The sequence below is a fragment of the Meleagris gallopavo genome, chromosome 4 (assembly GCF_905368555.1).
Source record: "Meleagris gallopavo chromosome 4, MGAL_WU_HG_1.1, whole genome shotgun sequence".
Classification (NCBI taxonomy): domain Eukaryota; kingdom Metazoa; phylum Chordata; class Aves; order Galliformes; family Phasianidae; genus Meleagris; species Meleagris gallopavo.
In genome coordinates this window covers 56,664,785-56,687,927 of record NC_139407.1, presented here as the reverse complement: position 1 = coordinate 56,687,927, position 23,143 = coordinate 56,664,785, and the positions used below count along the sequence as shown (strand labels likewise).

Genomic DNA, 23,143 nt, shown 5'->3' with positions numbered 1-23,143 from the left:
TATGTTATTACTTGAAAATCAAAATAATAAAACCAAAACATACTTTTGACTTCAGTAAAATGAAATCTTTGATAATTGTTCTTTTGACGACTTCCAGTAAAGTAAGTCGCAAATGTCATTTCTCAGTAAATTTTGAAATTTCATCTTTTTGTTTAAATCTGAGAAAAACAAAAATTAAATGTTGACATTTCTCAAGGAAGATGAGCATTGAGCTTGGATACTTCTAGTGACTAACTGCCTGGGTAGTTCTACACCATATAAGTTGAGATGTGCAGCTTGTAGAGCTCCTGAGGCACCAGGAGCTTTTCAAGCTGTTCTAATACAGTTCAGAACCACAGCTATTCTGTCAAATAAGCAGGTCAGTATTTACACATTTTCTCTTTCTGATCAGCTGAGTAACAGAGACTAAAAAGATACTCTGTTTGCACCTATAGTGAAAAGAGTAGGATTGGGCACATTCACTGGCCTGGAAGCTCTTCAGTAGGATGATAAACTTTCTTACTCATCAAAGAAGAGCAACATGGGAACCAAGCGTCTCTGCCTTATCAAATGGCAAGTGAAAGACAACAGAATCACAGGATTTGTTTGCATTTTATATTAAAGCATGGTGGTGCAGACATTAGTCTTAGTGATTTTTCTCAAAACCCTGATTATCAAGTTAAATGCAGCAGGGAAAAATCAAGCTCACTCACCGCAGGCTACTGGAGAGCTTGTTGCCAGCAATAATTTCAGAGAAGTTTACTGGCATCCTTTTTACGCATGCCCCTGGTCTGTTTTTTGTTCAGGCAGCCTGTAACAAAAGTTCTAAGAGGCACAGCTCCTTCCTTTCATCACTTGTGCATCATCAGTTCATTCAATTTAGTCTGCACCAAGCATCAATATCTGAGTGAATAGTTGAATAGCCTTCAGTCTCATCCTCCTTGAATTTAAGAAGAATCAGAAAACTCCTGCCCTCCCAATGACAAATTCTTCTAATGGTACTGTGTATGATAGGAACATACAAACGGCCATACTGTCTGCCCAAAGGTCTACCCAAGAGCATGTGTCCAACAATTATCAACAGTAGATGCCTAGGGAAGAGTATGAAAACATGTAGTGATGATTTTCATGGAAGAACTCTCAGCCTCCAGAAAATCTGTATTTGGGATCTCCTCTGCAGGCAGTAAAGTCTTTGTGTTTAGTTGACAATGGTGGGATCTTCCATGTTTGTTTGTTTGTTTGTTTGTTTTTGTTTTTAGGCATGTTTTTTTCTGCTTGTTTTGAACTGCTTAAGCACTAGGCTCATACATCCTTAGATCTTGTTGGAAAGAAGCGAAGAATAGTCATTTTTTTTTCCTCAAAATTTGAGTCATCATTTATGTGATGACACTAGCACACATTGCTTATTGGCTTTCTCTGAATTTTCTCAGTTCCAAACTACCGTTTTTAAGAAGGAACGCAGACTGTAGGGCTTTATGCAGTCTTTTTTGCTCTCTATTTCTTTTCTAATAATTCCTAACATTTAATTTACATTTTTTATTGCTACTGATGCTTTTGCAAGAACTATTCATTATAATTCCAAGATCTCATTGCTATGTGGTAACATTGAACTCAGACCCCACCATTTCCACAAGTTAAGATCATGTTGTGTGGTTTCTTTTCCCAGAATATCACTTGTATTCATCTGCATGGAATGAGTGAAATTAAAATCTGCAACATGCTCAAAACTTGAAATTTAGCAATAAAATAAACAAAAATATTTTAAAAATCAAAATCCTTCTCTTTTATTCAATTTTTTATCACAATTTTTATTAAAATTATTATATTTTATTTAAATCTATTTCACTCAGGAATTTCCCACCAATGACACCACAACAGTGTAGCATCAAGAGATCGCTATGCATCATTTGATACCAGTTTCTTTTGAGAAATATCACTACTTCTCTTAGCATTATAATGACTCATCATGCCACCTTGGAGATGCAAGTCTTAGACACAAGGGAATAGAAGGAAATCCCACCTTTCATTAACAAAAACAAAACACATTTCAATCTATCACGAGTCTAAAAGTTAAAACTTAAATAGATGATATAGTCAAGAAAAACAGTAAACAGATAATAGAGATTTAACTTTAGTTTCACATCTGTTTTGACCTTCTTCCATGTTTTCTGAAGCACAGCTTTTAAATGAATAATAGAATTGGGTGGCAAACATGGGACCCTTACATACACTTCGAGTCTACCAAATTTATTTAAAACAATCATGTGTGATATATTACTGGAATGCAGCCCAGAGTTTACTGGGTTTTCCACTAGAAATGCTGTCAAATGAGTCATATCATAAAGATCGCATGAGATTTTGAAAACACCTTGATGAGAAGTGATTTAATACATCCAGGACAACACCAAGTAGGACAAAAAAATTTCATTGCAAGTAGCATGGTTGTTCAGACTCTAATGTTGGAAACTCTTATTTAAGATCTGATGGTGATATTATCTCATTACCCAAATGAGTGTTCCAGCCCACAGGCTCTGAACTAGTCATGAAAGCATTGCTTACATTTCTCTTCATGGAGCTGTTCCACCAGCGACCCTGATCTTAGTTGGGAAAACAAAGCATGAAAAATCCCAGCATTAGGAAAAAAACACAACATAAAAAGTTGATAGAGTATATACAAACAGATATACCTTTCCTCTGTCACTCCTATGTTTTGCTGTGCTATTTTTTAATATAGTTTGATGTGTGAGCAATATACATGGACCACTAAATACTAAGGTTGATACATACAGTTAGAAATTATTGATCATGCAAAAATATATAGTTTTAACAGCTTTGAGGGCAAATTCTACTGCTATCTAAATATATAAAACTAGCTAAAAAGCAAACCTCCCCAAATTAGTCATTGTTTTATAAAACCCTTAATTTTCCAGTTTAAATTCTTTAAAAGTACCAGTTTTATTACTGAGCATTCAAAAAACATCAGGTTGAGAATAAATATCTCCTTTTCTGTGCTCTCCCAAACTGTAGGCATTATAAGCTAATATATATTCGCATACCCAATGTTCACAAAATCTGTTATTTCCATATTTTCCCTGGCACAATGTGATCTCCTTTTAAACCAGGACAAAGGAAATCTTTTTTAGGTGATTATTAAGTTACATGACATGCAATAAATGTATATCATCTTATCTCCATCCAATATTAGTATGTGACATCAGAAACACTGGATAGGATTTTATCCTGCATAAACACAGAAATTCGTATTTCAAGTCTTATTTCCAGCTGACCTAATAAAAGGCAGATTATCTCTTACCATGCTGTATTCCTTATTTTTACTTTACAAAAGCAACCCTTCTTTATTCTCCACATCGGTTTAATTGTGAAATATGAAATTGTTGCGTTTTAGTACATGTTATAATTCCTGCTCTGATAGTTGCCTGATCTGCACTTTTAATAGTGTAGCACACAAAGATCAGGAAGACCAAGCAAAAAGTTGACACTTTGCTCTTGGACCCAGTGGTGGGGAAGCACAGAGCCTGGTAAACCCATGTGTTGACTAAGGCAAACATCAGCCATGATCTTCTTCCTGTAGTGGGATGTGCACAGAGCACTGAGCTGAAGGAAGGCATGAGGACCATGCTCTTGCCCATACTGTCAGGCTGAAGTCTTGCTTTAGTGAGACTTGGTGCAGGGGAAGAACATGACTACCCCACCCCAAGAGTCCTGCTCTGTATCTTCATTTCTGTTTAAACACCAGCACGTGGGAATATGTTAAAAAGTTTCTGCAACTACCTTGTGTGCCAGAAATATCTTAAGCAAGTCAATCTGAAACTAGCTGTTGTGGTACCTCCATTAACTGTTTCATTGCTGGGAGTTTACTGAGATTGGCTTAGCGGGTAAAGGTGAGAAACCTCTTGACTTTAATTTGCCCCAGCTTCCTGGTTTGTTCTTAGGTCATTCCTGGTTCACTCTCCTCACTGCTGGTCCTGCAGTAGGCTAAAAAAGCACTGACAACACTCAGGCACCTGCAGCAGCCATTGTTTATAGAACTCCACTCTGACTGATCTGTGCATCCTGCTCTCCTGCATTGCTTTGTCCATCCTCCAAATTGCAATGCCATTACCAGTATATTTAAGCTCGTATAGAATTATCTGCTATTTCCTCTCATATTGAGAAGTTCTTTTCAGACTGTTTGAGGTTGATTTGGGATTGCCAGTGTTGGGAAGATAATTGTAACTGAAATGTCCCCATATATTTTAGTGTTTGTGCTTTCTGAACCTCCCAAAAGCTGCCAAGAACACAAAGTACTAAAAACTGAGAGATGGAGGAAACTTGAATGTGAAAAACCTCAAATACTCATTTTCACTTTGGGTTTTAACAGATGATTCAGTCATTCCATAATTTGCCAGATTTGCCAGTATGTATATACTCTGGATGGTCAATGAGTAAAATAATTACTGAACTTATAAATTCCAGCCTTGCACTGAAGACGCAGAAATCACTACCAGGAAAGCCAGAAAGATAACACCCTACAGATCTGCTGCTGTAAAAAGGATTCTAGCCATTGCACCCTTAACACGTGGCAGTAGATATGAGCAGCACTGCTAGTTGATGAGACACCTGGGAAGGACTGCCAAGATAATAACACTGCATGTTCCTTACATTTCAGAAGTCCTAAGAATTGTCATGTTGGCAATATGTACAACCAACTTCTACAAAATAGGAGTATCTTCATCTTCAGATTTTAGAGCCTTCACAGCCATGCTTCTCCAGAAGCTATGTGATACAGGTAAGTGATACAGGTAATTGCCTTTTCTGAAAACAAGCTACAGTACTCTTCCCTTTCTTCAAAATGTACCAACTTTACTTGTGGAGGCAATCGTCGTGAAGTTGTCGAATTGAAAGCTTATTGGATTACTTATTAGTTTGGAATGACTTGGTGTTTAGTGTTGGGTTTTTTTTACGAGTAAATTCCTCATGTGGCTGGAGAAGGTTTTATGCAAGAAAGGAAACAACTCGTGAAGTATTTTGACTGAGATTCCATGTATGACACAAAATAGATACAGTATAAAACAGGCAGAAAAAGCACTGTATTTTTTCTATGACGTGCAGATTTAGATTTTTTCACATAAAACTACTTTTGTCTTTTTGGATAAAGTAAAGGAAATAGTCATTTACTTCCAATGAGACACAGCTAGAGAGCTGAAGGGCACCGAAGTACTAAATGTGTTAGGCAATAATTGAAAATTAATCTTGTAGAATATGAATGACTTTCTTTTTAAGAACTTGTCTTGGAACGTGACTAATACCTACAGACAAGATATTTAAATCTACACATAATGCAATGAATGCATGGCACCTGTGCGATAAAAACATATTTTTGGACTAAGGCATCCAATCCATTGCGTTCATTATCTGACAAAGTCAGTACAAGAGAAACAAAACCATACCATTTAGATGGAATATGTGCCACAAACCAGCTCCTGTATGAATCAAGGATCAAACTTTGTCCACACAACCAACTATCTCAAATTATTTTAGGGTTGGTGAAGGAAATGAGAGCTTCAAAACTGTGGCACATCTACTTATCAAATTTAAAGACTATGCTTGAACACAATTTATAACAGAAAAATGACTTCTGCAGTAAGATACTAATAAGCGAGGGCCACAGAAGTCAAACCCAACTAATAATTAATGCCAAAATGTAGAGGCAGTTTCTAGAAAGCAGGGTAGGCAGTAACACCTTAACCAGCAATGAGATCCAAAGTATCCTGACACACACACAGTGCTGCCTAGAGTTTACCCCAGGTGCCAAATCACATCAAGTACACATCAGATGTACTTGAGATGGGCAGGGAATGGGGGCTGTGCCCCCATGATTAAATCAATGTCAGCTGGGTTCCCTTCCCCGATTTTGATCCCATTTACACATGGATAAGAGGATAGAAATCCTGCAGTCCCATAGTGCTGTATATGTACTGCCCAGAAAGAAGAAAAAAGATTGTCCAAAACTAATTCTGCAAATAACTCAGCAAGAACACAAAGGTTATACAGAATCACTTTAGTGTTACAAGTTCATGTTTTCAAAGCCTTCATTCAGAATTCAAATTTCCGTCCTATTAAAACAGAGCACACTACTTTTTCTTCCTGTTTGTGCAATCTCTACATAAGATTAAGGATAAGCAATCAAAAAGCCAGTAGCGGTGTCAGAGGGAAGAGCTTTGAGTTTAGCATCAAGCATGCAGATCCCTTCACCCAGACAAGACTTGTTTACCAACTCAGTCCACACTCCAGGAATTCTCCTCATTCATCAGGGCTATAAAACTCTCACAAGGCAACATCCATGCACAGTGCTCTCTCTTGTTGCCAGCTGGACCCAAGACGCTTTGCCAGGCCAGCAGACCTCAGTTACTCAAGCTTCTTCCATTGGCCTTGGCTGGATAACACATCCTGGGACAGAGATCTGTACCACTGTGGTGGCTCCAGTTTGCCATAGAGACAGCAGATTCCTTCCTCCACAACAGAAGCTATTACAAATACAACCCACTGGCTTTACAGTTTCTCCAGCATCTTCCCACAGGTCAATGAATGTGCTAAGTCTTGCTCTGTAAGGCATTTCATGTCCTGGGACTAAGATCAGTACATTGCCAGAGAAAAGACAATAGTCAACAATTACACAATGAATGCTACACAGTAAGATTACAACTCACTGTAGAGAGAAAAGATTTAGGGTTTTCCTGAAGACCTCATAAAAATTAGAAAGTGGTTGGCACCCTTTTATTCCAAATGCAAAGCATATTTCTTCATTTATATATACATTTGCATAGCACAACATATGTTATTGGATAAAAATTCATCAGAACAAACATAATATTCTAATATGCACATTTCTTTTTCCGTAAAATGGATAAAAAACAAAATAAGACAGATGAGTAGTCATGCTTTGCTTATTACCTTTATAATAAGGTTTTCAGATACTGCGATGGCAAACCTCTTCTGAATAGCAAGCATTTGCTTTATTCTGTTTTTCTGTAATTTCTGTGGGGGATTTCTTGTCACCTTAAAAGTTATATGCTTGGTTCTAGCAAGAAAGATTAGCTTTACTCAGAGGTCTAAGTAATTCAGATATATGGCAGGCAGCACCTAAAACAAAAGTGTAATATCAACAAACTCAGAAGTAGTTTTTACAGCTGTTAAATATACATATAGCAAATGATCAAATTTACTGCTTTGCTCTTATTGTATTAGCCACTTATAACATTTGGGTACTGAGCAACATAAACTTATTTTATGGTTCTTTCATCTTTTCCCAAAAGGATTCGACACTCATAGACAAGCTAATTCAATGCAGAGCCAACACAAGTTTTTATGAGAGATAGGCACTGCATATATGGAAGTATCATTTCTGATGGATAACATCCTTTTAAGGTCTTTTCTAGATCCATTAATTTATGAATTACATGGCAGAGCGAGGATTGCAAAGGGCTTAATTTCAGTTATATGTTGACACTTTTCCCTCCGGAAAGGTTTTTATCAAAAAATTAAGTAGGACTAAAGATAACATGTTCCCTTAGATTGACCCAGACAGGTCAGTTTAACAGTTTTGTTCTTTACTTATCAAAAGGTGGGAACCCATCACCACCTATAAATAGAAACATTGCTTGCTTCATTCACAACATGATTACAAAATGGAATGGTTACAAAAAAGAATGCAATTGCTGTGGAATAAAATTTAAAGTAACTAATGAATTATGCAAATAAATGCCACAAGAAGATAATGGTAAAAAGCAACTCAGGAAACCTTTTTGACAGTGTACTGGAAAACTAAATTTAAGGAAGCCAGAATACCAGCAAAGTTTTCTACCTCCACCTTGTCAGTCATAATCTAATTCTGGTACACCAGAAGTGAGAGGCGAAACATTAGTCTAAGGGTCTGTTTTACTCAAAAAGACTATTGGTGCTTTTGCTCAGGACTCTAAAATGAGATGATGACAAACAGTGCTGAACATAACTGTGAAAGTATTTTTATTCCCGCCTTTTCCCTAGAAGCTGCTCCTCCCAAGGACTGAGTATAGAGAAATTTCCACCTCAGGAGTTTGTCTGAAGTAGAACATTGCTGCTAAACAGAAATTGGTTAGGTGCTTGCAGAACAGTATTTAAGGAAATCCAGATTAGCTGCAATTAAGAGATCTGTTTATTGCTGGCAGGGTGTGGCATTATGTAAGAAACTCATGGTACCCTTAGAGGGAGTTTCTTATTTCTCATAAAATTTAGTGATTTCTGTTTCACAACTAAGAAGCGTGAAAAAATGCTAACATTTACATTCAAACAAAAATACTCATATTCAGTATCAGCTAAAATGAAGCTAGCATAAATTTTGATATGACCATAATCTTTCTTAACTCCAAAAGAGGTGAACTCATTTCTTCTTCTACACATTAACATGGAGGTATTACCTGATGGTGTGTAGCCAGATCTTGGTTTCTTGGAGTTTTCATAGTACTTTCCAGCACTACAAGTGATGGTAATAGTCTTGCCATAAGCATGATTGTCATCAAGAGATGAGATATTAATTTAACAACTACTATAACAACCCTTTTATCTCACTTAATAAAACTAATGAAGTGGAGAGCACAGTTTTGTTCAAAATCCAACCCAAATCAGCCTGTTTCACAACAATGTGTTTTGGCTTTCCAGAAGGACTTCTTCACTGGTCAGCAAATCTGTGACAGCTGGAAAAAAGTTAACAAGATTAATTATGAAGGTAAAACTGTCCCAAACCAAAAAATCATAATTTTCTTGAAACAAGCACACAGATGAAATTGTAAGGAATGTAATGGGAAAAGCACATCTGAAAACATCTCAAATGGAAATTGTGGATTCTAATCCACCTCTTAAAATGCAAACAATCCAATTGCAGTCACCAAAAGTCTTACTGTACTGTACTGTACGGTACTGTATCTTGGCTGGACTGTCCTACCATATCCCCCCTACTATCAGGTTTGGTACTTTCTGACTTCCATCTGTCCGGGCCAATGAAAGATGGACTGCATGGGCAACATTTTCCTAGCAACAATGCCACCATAGCAGCTGTAAAACAGTGGGTCATCTCTGCTGGTACAGATTTTTATGAGCATGGCACACAGGTTCTTATTCATCCCTGGTGAAAATGCACAGCTAATGGTGGCGACTATGTTGAAAAACAGTGTTTTTAGCTGAGGGCTTGCTCTATCAAATAGTGTTATTGAGCTCTTTGTATCAGTTGTTTCTTCCATGGAAATAAGTAGGAGGCACTACTTTCAGTGAGACCTACACACATACACATAAATGTCACACTGCCCATTTTAAACATACCTGTATATATCCTTGTGCAGTTAAAATGGTACATCTGGCTTTGCATATTGCATTCACATAGCCATGCTGGCATATACAGAACTGTATATAAATACTTCATTATTAGACATCTTCAGCTCTGTGTGATTATATCGCCAGTTTTGCACTATACACAAGTATTTGTCAAAATAGCTGGACCAATAGCAAAACCAATTTTTAATTAAGCAGGATCATTTTGGAACAATCTATGATGGTTTTCAGGTAGCATGTATTCTAGCTTCCTCGGCCATAACTCAATGCATTTATAAGCCTCATTATGTATAAAGAAAGTGAAAATGAGAAGCCATTTCAGTCTCATGTAACAGAAAGAATCATTCTGTTATGAATCCAGGAAAACACGTGGAAGGTAGCAGAGGAAAGAGAGCTAACACAGAGACTTTGTCTGAACTCCAAAATGTGCAAATGAATCACCTCCACAGAGCATATCATTATGATACAAACTCTCTCTATAAGAAAGTGCTGACCTAGTGTGAGAAACAAGAAATATCTCCTATTTGATTGCTGAAATGATGATTGTTTCAGGAATGATGTATTGACAGCTTAAGTTGTTGCCTTCGTTGAAACAGCTGGCAGGTTTTTGCTTTTTCAGAAACTAAATCCAAATATTTGTTTAAATTAAAGATTTAAAATAGCCAGCCATTGGCTGAAAATATGGGAAAAGCAGATTCACACTGCTTCTCTTTACTTCCAGATCAACACCTAGTGTTTTTGTTGTCTGAAACCATGTGTCTGTGTTTGAAGATACCCTTACACTGTAGGCATAACGCATAGGATTTTTAAAGCAGTGCAGTTTTCCATTGCATGCAGTTGGTCCTAATGCCAAAAGTAATTCATTCTGAAATATACCAGTGAAACAAGCATTAACATTTCTTTCCCATTATCGTAATGCAGAGGCTGTTAGGACAATGACCACCACCCCAGAAGAGCACTGACGGATTCCTTTGCCAGCACACTCTGATCAGAAATCTCATGTGCCCTGCTCTGACCTGCAGCTGCAGCAAGACCAGCCTTTCCCACCCCAGTCTCTATTGACCCAGCCAATGACTGGCAACCAGTGTGGTTGGGAAACTGGCACACTTTCAGGTGCTACGATTTTCTCTTTTCTCAAAAAACAAAAAAAAAAAAAAAAAAAAAAAAAAAAAAACAAAGAAAAACTTTGAATAGAGGCAACTAAGCTACAGAAATACCCATAGGTGCTTTGCGGAGAACAGAACAATCAGCTGGGCTTTCAGAGTCAAGCAAAGAGAAAAGGATCAGGAAATCACCAAAGAATCCATAGATGGCACGTATGCAGAAAAAAGCTGATCTGGTGCTCTCTTGGAAAAGTACACTTTTCTTTCCTCTCCTAGGACAGCTAGTGGTGTACAAAGTCCAGGAGAAATGCCTAGAGAGTCAGACCTACAGGTCTCTCTGGAAGCAGGACAGTGTGAGACAGGCAGCAGAAACGAGGTAAGAAACAGAGACATGCTCATAAAGGGCTGACCTAGATTAATGAAATAATTTCTCCTGAGAAAGAGCAATAGGAAGTTCAGATAGGAGCTGAGGCAGTAGGAACCTCTGAACATCCGCTGGTGAGTGCTTCCTCTGGAACTCTTCACACCTCCATCGAGGGCAGGAAGGAAATGCCCAATAGCTACTACAGCCCTTAACAGATTAAAATGTAGCTTTATTAGTCTCACTCGGGGACAGTCGTGCAGGATTTTACAGTTTATATTTCAAACAGGACATGGTATTCTGCAAAGCACAGACTGGACATATCTGCCATTTAAATCAGATCTTCATAACTTCTGTCACTTTGTGGAAAAGGAGGGCTGGGAGCAGCAGGCTGTTCACCCACAGAGGGGATCATCTAAGTGGATAATTTAGTCGCTGTGATATCCAAATCATGGCCTATTTATTTTAAATTCCAACAAAGGGCTAATTACTGCTAATTATACTAGCAGTGACGGTGACGTGGCTGTTCACACAAAGAACTTGGCAGAGACCAAACTCCACTTACACATAGGTCAGCAGAAAGAAACGAGAGCACTGCACTTTGTCACATCTCATTTGGGCTGCCTTCAAAATGCTGAGCTAGAGGCAAAAGATACCACAGTTCATTTCCAATTCCCTGTCTAATCCTCTCACCCTTAATTTATTTTAAAAGTTTAATCAGAAGTTCATAAGGCTCAGATATAAATTTTTAAAGGAAAAAAAAAAAGCTATGCACCTGCAGGTAAGCTTTTTAAGAACTCATGGCTAGTCAAAGTTTCATTATGAATAGGGAGTTTAGCAGTTCACTTTTCTGCAAATGTTACAGTGATAAAATGTAACTTTCATTCCCTCACTGTTGCTTCAGGGATATGTCATTTATGGAAAATAAATAGAAGACTTCTATCACAAAGAAACCATGCTGCATTCAGGGTCAATGGAAATCTGTACCTCGCTCTGGAGTTTCTGGCAGCATAGCAATAAGTTCACTTAGAAACTGTCACTAACTGCTAGAAGCCTTTGTACAAGTAATGAAAGTGCTCGCCACTATTTTTGGTACACAAATAACGTCATATCTGCAGAAGAAACCTGACTAAATGTAGGGTTTACAGCCTGATGTGGGTTGATAAAATTGGCAATGTTACAATTCTTGAAAGAAGTCAGCATGTTGGTGAACACGGATTGCTGTAATGTTCTTGGATTTTCAGAAGTCAAAGTGTTTTGACAAGATCTCTCTCTAAAGGCTCTTAAAGAAACTGAGTTATCATAAGAATGAACATTCTTTAGTAGATTAATGATTTGTTGAAGCGTAATAATAAATTGTTTTCACCACGGGAGAGCAGAGATCAGGGATCCGCACTTGAACTTGTTTTCTTCAGTACATTCACAGATGATCTGGAAAAGGGGATTAATAATGAGTTGGCTAAGTTTGCTGATGATAGAAATTGCTTACAACAGTCAATACTTCAAAAGGCATTGTCATACTGAATGCCGAGTGATTCAGCAACATAAAACCACACATCATTTATTATCGATAGACGCACAGAAATACACTTGGAGGAGAAAAACACCCTAATTGCACATACACTGTGATAAATTATAAATAATCACTCCAGGAACAATCTTGGACTCTTTGTTGAGACCTCTTTGCAAACATCTGTCCGGTGCTCTCCGTCAGATAGAAAATGCAAACAAAATGTTACAACCATTATAGGAGGAAGAAAAGGCAAAAGACAAACTACTGCACCACCATACAAACCCAGACTGCACCCACATCCGAAGCACTGCATGTAGTTCTGATTGACCCATAGGTCTATTAGAAGTATGCAGGACAAGAAAGATGAACAGCAGTAGAACTCCATAACAGCGTGAGGCTCAATAAAGTGCTCTCCTATTTAAAAACATAATTTAAAAAAAAAAAATCAACAAGAGAACAAGAGAGTTAACTAAGAGGAAATATAATAGCTGTATATAAAATTGAAAGTAGCCCAGAGAAAGTAACAAACAATTGTTCCCTATTTCTCATACGTAAGACCTAGTAGGCCATGAATAGTGTAGCTTAAATCAAACAGAAATATTTTTCACACAATTCAGAGCTACACTGCATAGTTTATTGCTATAAGAATGTTGTGGCTGACAAAAATGTAAGTGCGTTTAATAAATAATTAGAAAAATCTATAGAGGAAGGATTCAGAAAGGGCTGTTAAATATATAATGCTCTTAAATCTACAGTTCAAGGACTATGTGCATTGCACACAGCTGGAAATTGGGGAAAGTGTAACTTCATGCTTGCATTGCTCCTGTCATCACCCCTAAGAAACAGTTAGGAGACAGTATCCTGCTCTAATTTAGTGTGGGCATTCTTATGCTATTATTTAGACTCAAAAGCCAGAAGTTTCATGATCTAATTACATCTGCCTTCAAGAAACAACTTAAATTTGGCATCTATTTTCATCACCAGGCAGAAAGGCCATTAATTGTTTTTTGCAAGAAGTGGGGGCTGAACACTGCCGACAAAAATATTAACTACTTCCTGCAGTAAGCACATGCTGGAGTGCCACATCTGTCCTTTTTGACTACAGAACAAACTACTACCTACTCACTCTTCATCCAGCAGTGCACGCAACTGATCTCTCACCTTGCTTTTCATTACATTTGCTATATTCCACTTTACTTATTCTTGCATATACACCATACTTTTGAGTTGTTAGACCTCTGAAAATATATTAGATGTAATTTTTAGTCACTTTCAGGCTGCCCAGAGAGGTTGTGAATGCCCCGTCCCTGGAGGTGTGGGCCCTGGATGGGCCCTGGGCAGGCTGGTCTAGTATTAAATGGAGGTTGGTGGCCCTGGATGTGGCAGGGGGGTTGGAGATTCATGATCCTTGAGGTCCTTTCCAACCCTGGCCATTCTGTGATTCTGATGAAAAGGTACAAATCATTCACATGTTAGATACCACATATTTTCAAAATCATATTCACCAAACTATAAAAAACAGTTTTATTAATCTGTTGCTTACAGCAGTTGCTATGGCTATGAAAATAATATTTTAATTACAAAAACAGTTAATAGATGAGCACGTGAAGTTGCATTTAAAAGTGGGCCCAATTGCCTAAAATGGAACTGCGCCTTAGCCCTGATGAGAACATAGGGTGTGCAAAACTGGCCTTGTCCTCAACTCTCCCCTAAGCAAACTTATACACAAATTAAAATGGAGAAAGAAAAAGAGTTATAGATAATGACTGAGCTTTTTAATAGAGTTTATATGCTTCACTTCCACAGCATTTTAATGAAATTTGAATGTCTAATTCTTCTGGGTTCTTCTGAAAATCCCAGTTTGCATCACCAGATGCAAAAACGATGACTGAATGCTTTCTTTTAACATTTCCAGTCACAGCACAGATGAACTGTATTCTGTATAAATTATAAGATGCATTTACAACAACCAAGTAAAGTGCAGGAAGGCCTGGATTAACCCAAATACAAGAGGTGATTTGTAAAAACTGCACTTCCTGGCTGGCCTCACAACATAGCAAGCAAACAAATGTCAGAAGGCTGGTTCTCAAAATAAACCAAAACTCCATTTTCAGAAGCACAAGAGCCTTTAAAATGGTGACTACACATAGGGACAGTCATGGAAGTAACGTGCATTTTCCTTTTTCATCTTCTTGTATTATTGAATCCACAGTGACTCTGCAAAGCAGGCGTAGATAGGTATGTTGTGGGGCAGGAAGGGACAGGAGGCACATTTGGCAGGAAAACTGGTGGAGCAGCAATCCTTCAGGGATGCTGGGCTGCCTGAGCACCAGGAACGCTGACACTGAGGAACATAACTCTGCTTTAGGCTGACCTAGTCTGAATAAACAGCCTTCAGCTAGAGGTTGACAAGTTCTCTGACGCCTTAGGAATAAAATACTCCTTTTAATTTTCATATATCTTATAGATTTTGGGTAGAAGATGGTGATTTTTAGGGTTGGAGACCATTAGTATAAGGCCAGATACAGAAGCTAAACATGTTACACTGCACCCAAAGCTGATTTACTTACTTTTCCTTTTCAGCAGGTCTATTTGTTGAAATACAGATTCTGATTGTTTAAATCAACATGCTGTTAGCTCACTCTGCTTCTTCATTTTGATAATTAACAGCAAGCTTCTAGAAAGTTACAGAAAGGATTCCTAGGTAGATTTTTTAAGCGTGGCCTCCTGAGGAAATGAAGCTTGCATGCATGGTACTGACTCTCTGTCACGTCTGTTCAGCTTCAACTAAATTGAATTGAGTAGACATTTTTAAAATAGTAAGATCTTACAACAGACCTGTACAACATTTAGCACATCACGGAATGTAGATCCCAAATTAATTAATTTGTGTTGCTAGCACAGGAGAAGGGTAGTAAGAAGGGTTCAGCTGGTAGCAGCTGCTGACCATGCTGGATATGTACCAGTTGGCAGCCTTGCATGCCTGAATCTCCAGAACAGGGTTTGCTGGGTCATTTCTGGTCATTCGGCCAAGCAATAGCAGTGTAAAGCCTTGGGAAAAACTATGAGTATCACCATGGTGGAGAAACTAATGAGAAACGAGGAATCTTATCAGGAGTGCTTTTAAATGTGAAGAACATGGGTGTATCATGGCTCAAGAAACAAAAATCATTCTTCATTAGCTACACCATTCAATGAATGATCTGGAACTGTTGGGTTTTTCCCATTCTCTCTCTTGACTTCTCAACCTCCAAGTTTCCATCCAGATTTATCTGTGCTTGCAGCTCATGTGTACAAATCCCTACACAAATACATACAACTGCAGACAGGTATTCAGTGACCTGTTCAAAGGTGGGTATACTGTAACCCAATTATACATAGTTAACCATGTATGTATATTGCAAGCCAGTTGTACACGATGCAAAGCAATGACGTATGATAAACTGTACAACAGAGGATGGTAAAGTGACTTCCATGATAAGCCAATACGTATATTAACATACAAAGGTACCAATTTCACTTACTTACAACAAATAGCAATAGAAGATCCCTCCTTCCATCGGACTTATAAATAAAAAGAATACACGTTGGTTCGTGTAAGATGAGGCTGCCTCTACTTCAAACGCTCAAGAAGAAAGCATGATGTTGATGAAACTGCATGTCTCTTTTTACAGTGTAGTGGGATGATAATAAGTGCCTGCTGACAGCCTCATTTTCCCTTATGGGAACACAACAGAACCAAAACAGTAAGAAAAACTATCACATCTTCCCTTTCCAGCAAGGTGTAAGAACTGTAAGGTCTCTTATTTTTGCTTTTGAAAGGCAGGTTTTTGTTAAACAAAAGGCAGAGAGCACTGCAGGGGAAAAAAAAAATCCAAACTCGAGGCAACGCTGCTGCAAGCACAACAAGCCCTTTGTTAGCTGTTCCACATCATAGCAAACAGGCACTTGAGCAGCATGCGAGGCAGCCCTGCAACTCCATCAAGCATCACGGCTGAAATCAGCCAGTATTGGGAAAAAAGGAATGGTATTTGTTACCTATAATTCGTATTGTGACAAAATGAAGCTGACAGGATCTTTATAAATCAGTTGAATTTAAAGCAGAACAGGCAACTTGCTATCTTATATGCAGCGCTTTGCCCACTTAACACTGTATTCTCCAGTGAATTGAGTTATACTAAAAAATAAAACTCTCAGTCTTGAAAAAATTAAGCTAATGTGAACACCAGTAAAGAGTGAGATGCCTCTGCCTCAGGCTCCAGCAACACTAGTGGGTTGATTATATGAGATATGCCCAAATGATCATAATTACAGTCTCATGTATGCTTGATGAACATGAAAGAAAAAGACCTCACAGTCCTTGCTGCTCTGACTTTGAGGTAGCAGCTATCCAAAAGAGAGGGCTTCTCTTCACCGACTTGCCAAAGTTTTGCAACCAGCTACACCCATCCCTAATGCTTCAGACCAACTTGAAATTAAAACATCCAGAATTAACCTAAGCAATCAGCCTCTTGCCCTTTGTCAGCAGCCACTGTAGCCCTGAAGCATGAGATGGTTTTGTAATTGTCTTAAGGCAGAGCCAAGTGTGTGGAACATGTTGAGGGCAGTGAGAGCTTTCTGTTCTCCTCCACAGCTTATGAAAGAAGAGAGTGACAAAGAACAAATATAAATCACAGAGGTACAGATTGCACAGAAGAAATGACCTCTACAGCCATCCTCACAGATACCCTATACTCAGAAGCCTGTTCCCAGAGTCAGATTAAAGTGTATCCAATTGGATTAAATTCCTAGCAATGGCAAGCTTACCACCTACCTACAATGGGAAATTATTCCTACGTGTAATCACTCTCACTGCATCTTTATGGTGATTGAATTTTTCAAGCTTTGATTTTCAGCCACTGGATCTGTTCTGTTTCCTTCTGCAACACTGAAATCTATACCTGATTTAGTTGTTCTTTTGTTCCTAATACGTTTGTAATGCCTTCTTACTGTCTGAAACTCTACTGGCCACTAATAATTCCTTATTGCCTCTATCTTCACCAAAGTCTTCTACATTTTGGAGATTCAATTTTCATTCCAAGTTATGCCCCTCTTTTCCATATTTAACATATTGATTTCTTGTTTAATTATCACCTTTGTGCCTTCTTTACTATGCTAGCTTTCCTCTCCAAGGTAACTTACTTGTATGCTCATTAAAGCATAGCCTTTAGAATACCCAGCAGGATTTTCTTGAGAGTCCCAGTTTCCATTAAAATTTCCCCTTTTAGCACTCAGTTATGAAAACAAGTTGTTCTGAAGAACTGGTCGATTTTATGTTGCACATAATACTGCCTGCTGCCAAAATCTGTTTCCAAAAAACAAAGGGTACTGCAGTATCCATGAGTTCTGGTGATCAGTCACTGACACTGCTCTGTGCATCAGAAAGCAGCCCGATACTGATTTATCTCATGCTTGACACAGAAATTTCCAGCCACAGATTTTTCTTTCTAATGATGTTTGGAATAAATCCTCATTCTGAGCTTACTGATAGCAACGCATCTTTGAGGATAAATGCCATAAATGCTATAAAATATGAATGCTCTCCATTCTGACAGAATTTGCCACCTGCATACCTGTAGCACACATCTGTGTGCCACACATTTGGCTTTGTTGTTAGTAAAATGGAGGGCAATTTGAGCCATTTTGTGATAAGCTAGAAATACCAAATTAATAAATTTCTTTTGTAATTTTGAATTCTTTTTTAAAGTTATCTTTGAAAAAATACTGTGGGCATATGTCAACGGTTTACGGGCTGGTTCGGCCCGGTTCCGTGACTAGAAGGGCGGAGGGATCCGCGGATCCGCGCCCCCGGGAAAAAAAAGAAAATAAGGGACCCCGAAATAATTGAAAACAGTGGCAACAATCTGAGGTAAAACAAAGTAATTTACTAAATATGGTATCAACAGAATTTTATAGGGAGAGAGAATGTGAAATTGATAGTGGATCGGCCTTACCACAACGCTGAGATGAGAAGCGCAGGCAGAGAAGCGCAGGCGAGAAGCGCAGGCAGAGAAGCGCAAGCGAAGCAGCGCAGGCAGAGAAGCGCAAGCGAAGCAGCGCAGGCAGAGAAGAGAGCATCAGGTGACCTTGCCAGGAGTTATATCTCCTCGCTGACCGCAAAGCCCCCTGGGGAAACGTAGCTGCTCTTCTCCGCTGGACAGGCACCCGGAACTTGAGCATCAGCAGTCAAACCCCCAGTACATTGCATGATGTTATGATGTGGAATACCGATAATGAAAAATCATGAAACCATGACAGCATATTATTTCCTTCAACATACTACTTCAATTAAAATGATCCTTTTTTTTCATACATTGATATCTGCAAGTGCAATGTAATGTGGAGAAGTCAACTGCACATTTTTTATTGTTCATGGAAACTGCCAGTACTATTGGTGTTGCTTGTTGTTGGATTATTTTTTTTTTCATTCCAGCACTTGGATTCCAAAATAAAACAGTGGTAGCAATGAATATTGACCAACATTTTATTACCCAGTACATCAAACATTATAACGAAGTCTCTTTTGTTAAAAAACTGCAGCACTTGAAAATATTTTTAGATCTTTCCTGACTCCACAAAAACAAAACAAATAGATTTCTTATCACATCACAAATTACTATGTTGTACAGATAAGGCTATGTGAAGTACAAAAGGAATGAAGAAGCCCAAGTACCACCATGCTCAAAGAAAAAAGTATTACAAAGAGTGCCTTCTTTTTAATTAAATTCAGGTAGCCGGTACTTACTCACCAGCACACCAAGATGGAAGTATTCAAGTGATGACTAATCACTTAACTCCAGGCAAGTTCATTCACATCAAAGGAGAGAAAGCTAACACATAGTATGTCATAAAGATCACACCAGACCTAGGCAAACTTTTGGAGAATTTATCTAGGCTTTTGCATTTCTGAAGTAAAGCAAGAAGAGTAGAGGCTGCACGAGTGACAAGTTAGCAGAGGTTAACTGAGGAGGTAAGACACTTGCAGGTCATGAGAAATACTAGCAGTATATTAAACAAAAATATTACCGTGGCATCAAGAGAGTTTGAAGGAACCCTGGAATATGTCATGGCTTGTTACAGCCTCCACCTGAGGGCACCACTCAGGGTTGCAAGCAACATGGGTCCAACTCTTCAAAAGAAGGCAAGAATTGAACCCAGGTCTCCCATACTGTGGGTGAATGCTGAAGTCATTGGGCTTTAGGGTAAAATAAGGAGAGCACCTCCCTTTGCTTCCTGGAGTTTTGTGAACTTCTGTGCTTTGGTTACATTATAAGTAGTCAAAAATGAAATTGTGTTTTCGGGATTATTAGGGAACAGAAGGAAAACTCTGTCCAGTCTTGGTCCATCCAGATCAAAAGAGACATTAAAAAAAAATGAGAGGGTCTAGTAGAGGGCCACTGACATGATTAGAGGACTGCAGGAATTAACAGATGAAGTAAGAGTGAAATAACTGTGTTTGTTCAGTGTAGAAAAGAGACAGCTGAAAGGAGAAGACAGTCGTCTACCACCTAAAAGGTTGTAACAGAGAAAATGGAGGTTCTCTTCAGAAGAAAGGACAGTTGGCAGAACAAGAAGCAATAGGCACAAGGTACTTCAGGAGAAAACCCATCCAGGTATAGGATGAAAATCCTTCACCATGAAAGCAACAGAACCTTGGAACAGGCTGCCCAGAGCACTGGGGGAACCTCCCTCCCTGAAATAACAGGGCTGGGCAGACCCCTGAGCAGCACATCTGGGCCCACCTAGGTCCTTGGAACAGATAGCTTCCAGAGCATTCTTCCAATGTAGGCTTTTCTACACTCCCATTACTATCAAGTTTTTGTTCTGACTAGAGAACACAAAGCAAACAGAAGAACCTGATGCTACTAGAAATATATAATTTGTAACTATGGCTCCAAACTGTAAAGCAGACTTGTCATGTAGCTCTAGTTCAGTTTCAGCAATATGTCATCTGTCAAGTCACCTCTTTTAAGTACATTCTAAGACGTTATAAATGTTGTAGATAAATGCAATTAGAGATAATTAGTTGATTTTTTTTATACTGTGTATGCTATGCCTCAAATAGGTGACAGAGGCAGGCATTTATCCAACGCAATCCCATTTATTTACAAAGCCTGTACATGATGTACTGTTTCCCTGAACGCAGTAGGAAGCAAACAGCAGGAAACAGTTTCTCTACTCACAATTTCAAGTACCTCTCATTTTTCTCAGGGGTGTGTTGCAAGCAGTCCTCAGGCTGATGGACTTCCTTGTTCCCTTTTCTGTGTGTGCTGGGAGTGCTGCTGTCCCTCATACACAGACCCACAGAACCACTGTAAACTTGATCCCATTATTTTCAGGACACAAAAAATCTTTCATATCATCTAGCTAAAGCTACTAGCATGTAGTCTGCTCACCAGAAAACAGCTGAGGACTGGAAACTATTACTAGGTAAAAGAAAATTTAAATATTTTGTTTCGTTTTGCTTGCACAGCAGGCCTGAAGCAGCTTCAGAGCAGCAGAGTACAAATGCAAAAACATATACTTAGATGCTTTTAAAACACTTACCTAACCATTGCGTGACAGTGATTACAATGTCAGCACTATGCAAAAATCTCCGCACTTAATTACAAAATAGATAACTGACAGAGTTCTACATGTAGCAAAAACTAGACTCATTTTCCATTTGCATAGCTTCAAGACAGAGTTCATTGGAAATACTTTTTCGACTACTTGCATTCACTGTCTTGGGCAAAAAATATTGAGATGTTTTGAAAACAAAAATTGAGTAGACAAAGTAGGAAAAAAACAGAAAATAGCAAAGCCAAGCTACTTACTCTTGTCACTCATATCACTTTAATTCATGCCTGTGTGACAAATGACTTTATCAATGAAGTTACACATGCTGGAACAAAAATAAACAATATATAAAATTGGAGACTTGTATTTTCAACCTTCAAAGAAGTTTTAGCAGATAAACTAAATATGAAGAAAAAAAAAGCCGTCCATCGTGTGTAATGCCAGCCAGGGCAAACCAAGTATTCTGGTTAACCCAGCAAGATACCATGCTGGTGTGTCCCTCTAAGAAGCTTCATTTGGGAAAGCATAATATCCATTGGAAGACCTGATGTGGCATTGTTCATTATAGAATGTTTGTGACAAAGCATATGAAAAATGAAAATTTTGCTATTTGCCCTTATTTCTTCCTCTATGCTTCAAAAACGGAAAGGGAAGAGCACACTTTTGCTCAGCACATGCTGTAAATCTCTCATTAGGTAACCACTGCAGCCACATACAGTCCTGATGTCCTTACTTAAAAAGAAAAAAAGAAAAAAAAATGTTTGTAAGCTTGCAACTTGAAAGAAACTACAGAAAAAAACTGATGGTACAGAAGTCTTGCCCTATGGTTAGAAACAAGAACAGCTCAATGAGATTTGCTTAACAAAACAGGACTGAGATGCCTTGATCTCAGCACTTAAGTATTTTCATTGAACGATGGCCAGTGCTAAAGGCCTTTTTAATCCAGCAAAGATTCAACAAGGGAAGTCAAAGCCAAGTTCAGACCACAAATAAAGCACTTCATCTGAGCAGTGAGTGTTGGGATAGGTGTGGTGGACTCTTTGTCATCTGAACTCTTTAACTATGAAGCAGATATCTTTTTCATGAAGTTCGCCTTGAAATAATTGTCTTCAAGCAAGACTGTCAGGCTAGTGCTCTGTAATCAATATAAAGGTTGGACAAGATTAGGTCACCAAAACGACTGGGCTCTGCTTGCCTTAAAGTCTATGAAACAATTACATTGAGATATGCTTGTAATTCAGTCTAAGCACATTGTGTAAATAAATACTTATGTTTTTCCATACCCCTACTGACATTCTGAAAGTTATTTTCTTGAAAATGGGTGATTATCATATAAAATATTTTGACTACTATCCTAAGACACACATATTTAAGTAAATAAAATTTAACTGAGAGATAGGAAATAGAGACATTCCGTGTCTGATCTGGACAATGCAAGCTACAAAAGACCTGCAGACGCTATGAAGCATTCATAAAATTCTCTAGTGTCATATTCATCTGAAATTCTGGATGTTATTTCTGAGGGCTAAGAATCCATAATGCACTGCCAGCATTTAGATATTGGCTATATTAGTTTATGAGTCTAAGCAAAAAAAAAAAAAAAATCAACAGACTATTTATCAATTTTCACTAAACTCCTCCCAAACTCAACCACTGTTGAGAGAATAAGAATGAAAATGCACATGAATATTAATCACTAAGCAGATATACTTATTGCTTTCTGATTTCCTCAGCACTTGACAGTCTACTTGGTAAACATTGAATTTTCATTACTTTCATTGATTTGATCAACACCTTTAGGTTCAGAACCTGAAAAAGCTGAAAAGTGAAGAGCCGAAATAAAATCCCCTTTCATAAAGCATTTGTCTTCATACAGAACTCACTAGAATAATTACACCACTCTAGATGTGATGGTATAACTCCCAATGTGGACACTTGTATTCTACAGGCGTTCATATAAAATTAAAAAGTGTCCACGAGGCATAATTATACTACTGTAGTCTCTAGTAAATTTCCTCATATAAAGAAGATCTTTCAAAGTTGAAAAGAGAGGTTATTTGGAAGAAGAAAAAAAAAAAAAGAAAAAGAAAAAGAAAGAAGAGAAAAAGAAGAGAGAAAAGCCCTTTGATTTCCTAATGTATAAATATTATGAGCTTTTTTTTCTCTTCAGTTACCACATATACATGTGCGTACATAAGCATGCACAAAAAAGGATTACCAGTAGGA

The 23,143-nt window shown here is 38.1% G+C and overlaps 1 long non-coding RNA gene across 3 annotated transcripts in view; it reads right to left on the bottom strand.

Annotated features, from left to right (window-relative positions):
* Positions 1–1,738: 1,738 nt before the first annotated feature.
* The window catches only part of LOC104910818 (uncharacterized), a 31,898-nt gene continuing 10,493 nt past the window's right edge, over positions 1,739–23,143 (bottom strand). The window contains exons 2-5 of one of the 3 annotated variants that reach the window (XR_014883214.1): positions 11,372–12,237; positions 8,436–8,711; positions 6,934–7,122; positions 1,739–6,609 (exon numbers count right to left, since the gene is read on the bottom strand). This is a non-coding gene — a long non-coding RNA (uncharacterized LOC104910818). Of the gene's footprint in view, positions 8,712–11,371; positions 12,238–23,143 lie in introns of all 3 variants that reach the window. The other 2 variants (XR_014883213.1, XR_014883215.1) reach the window with 2 other exon arrangements.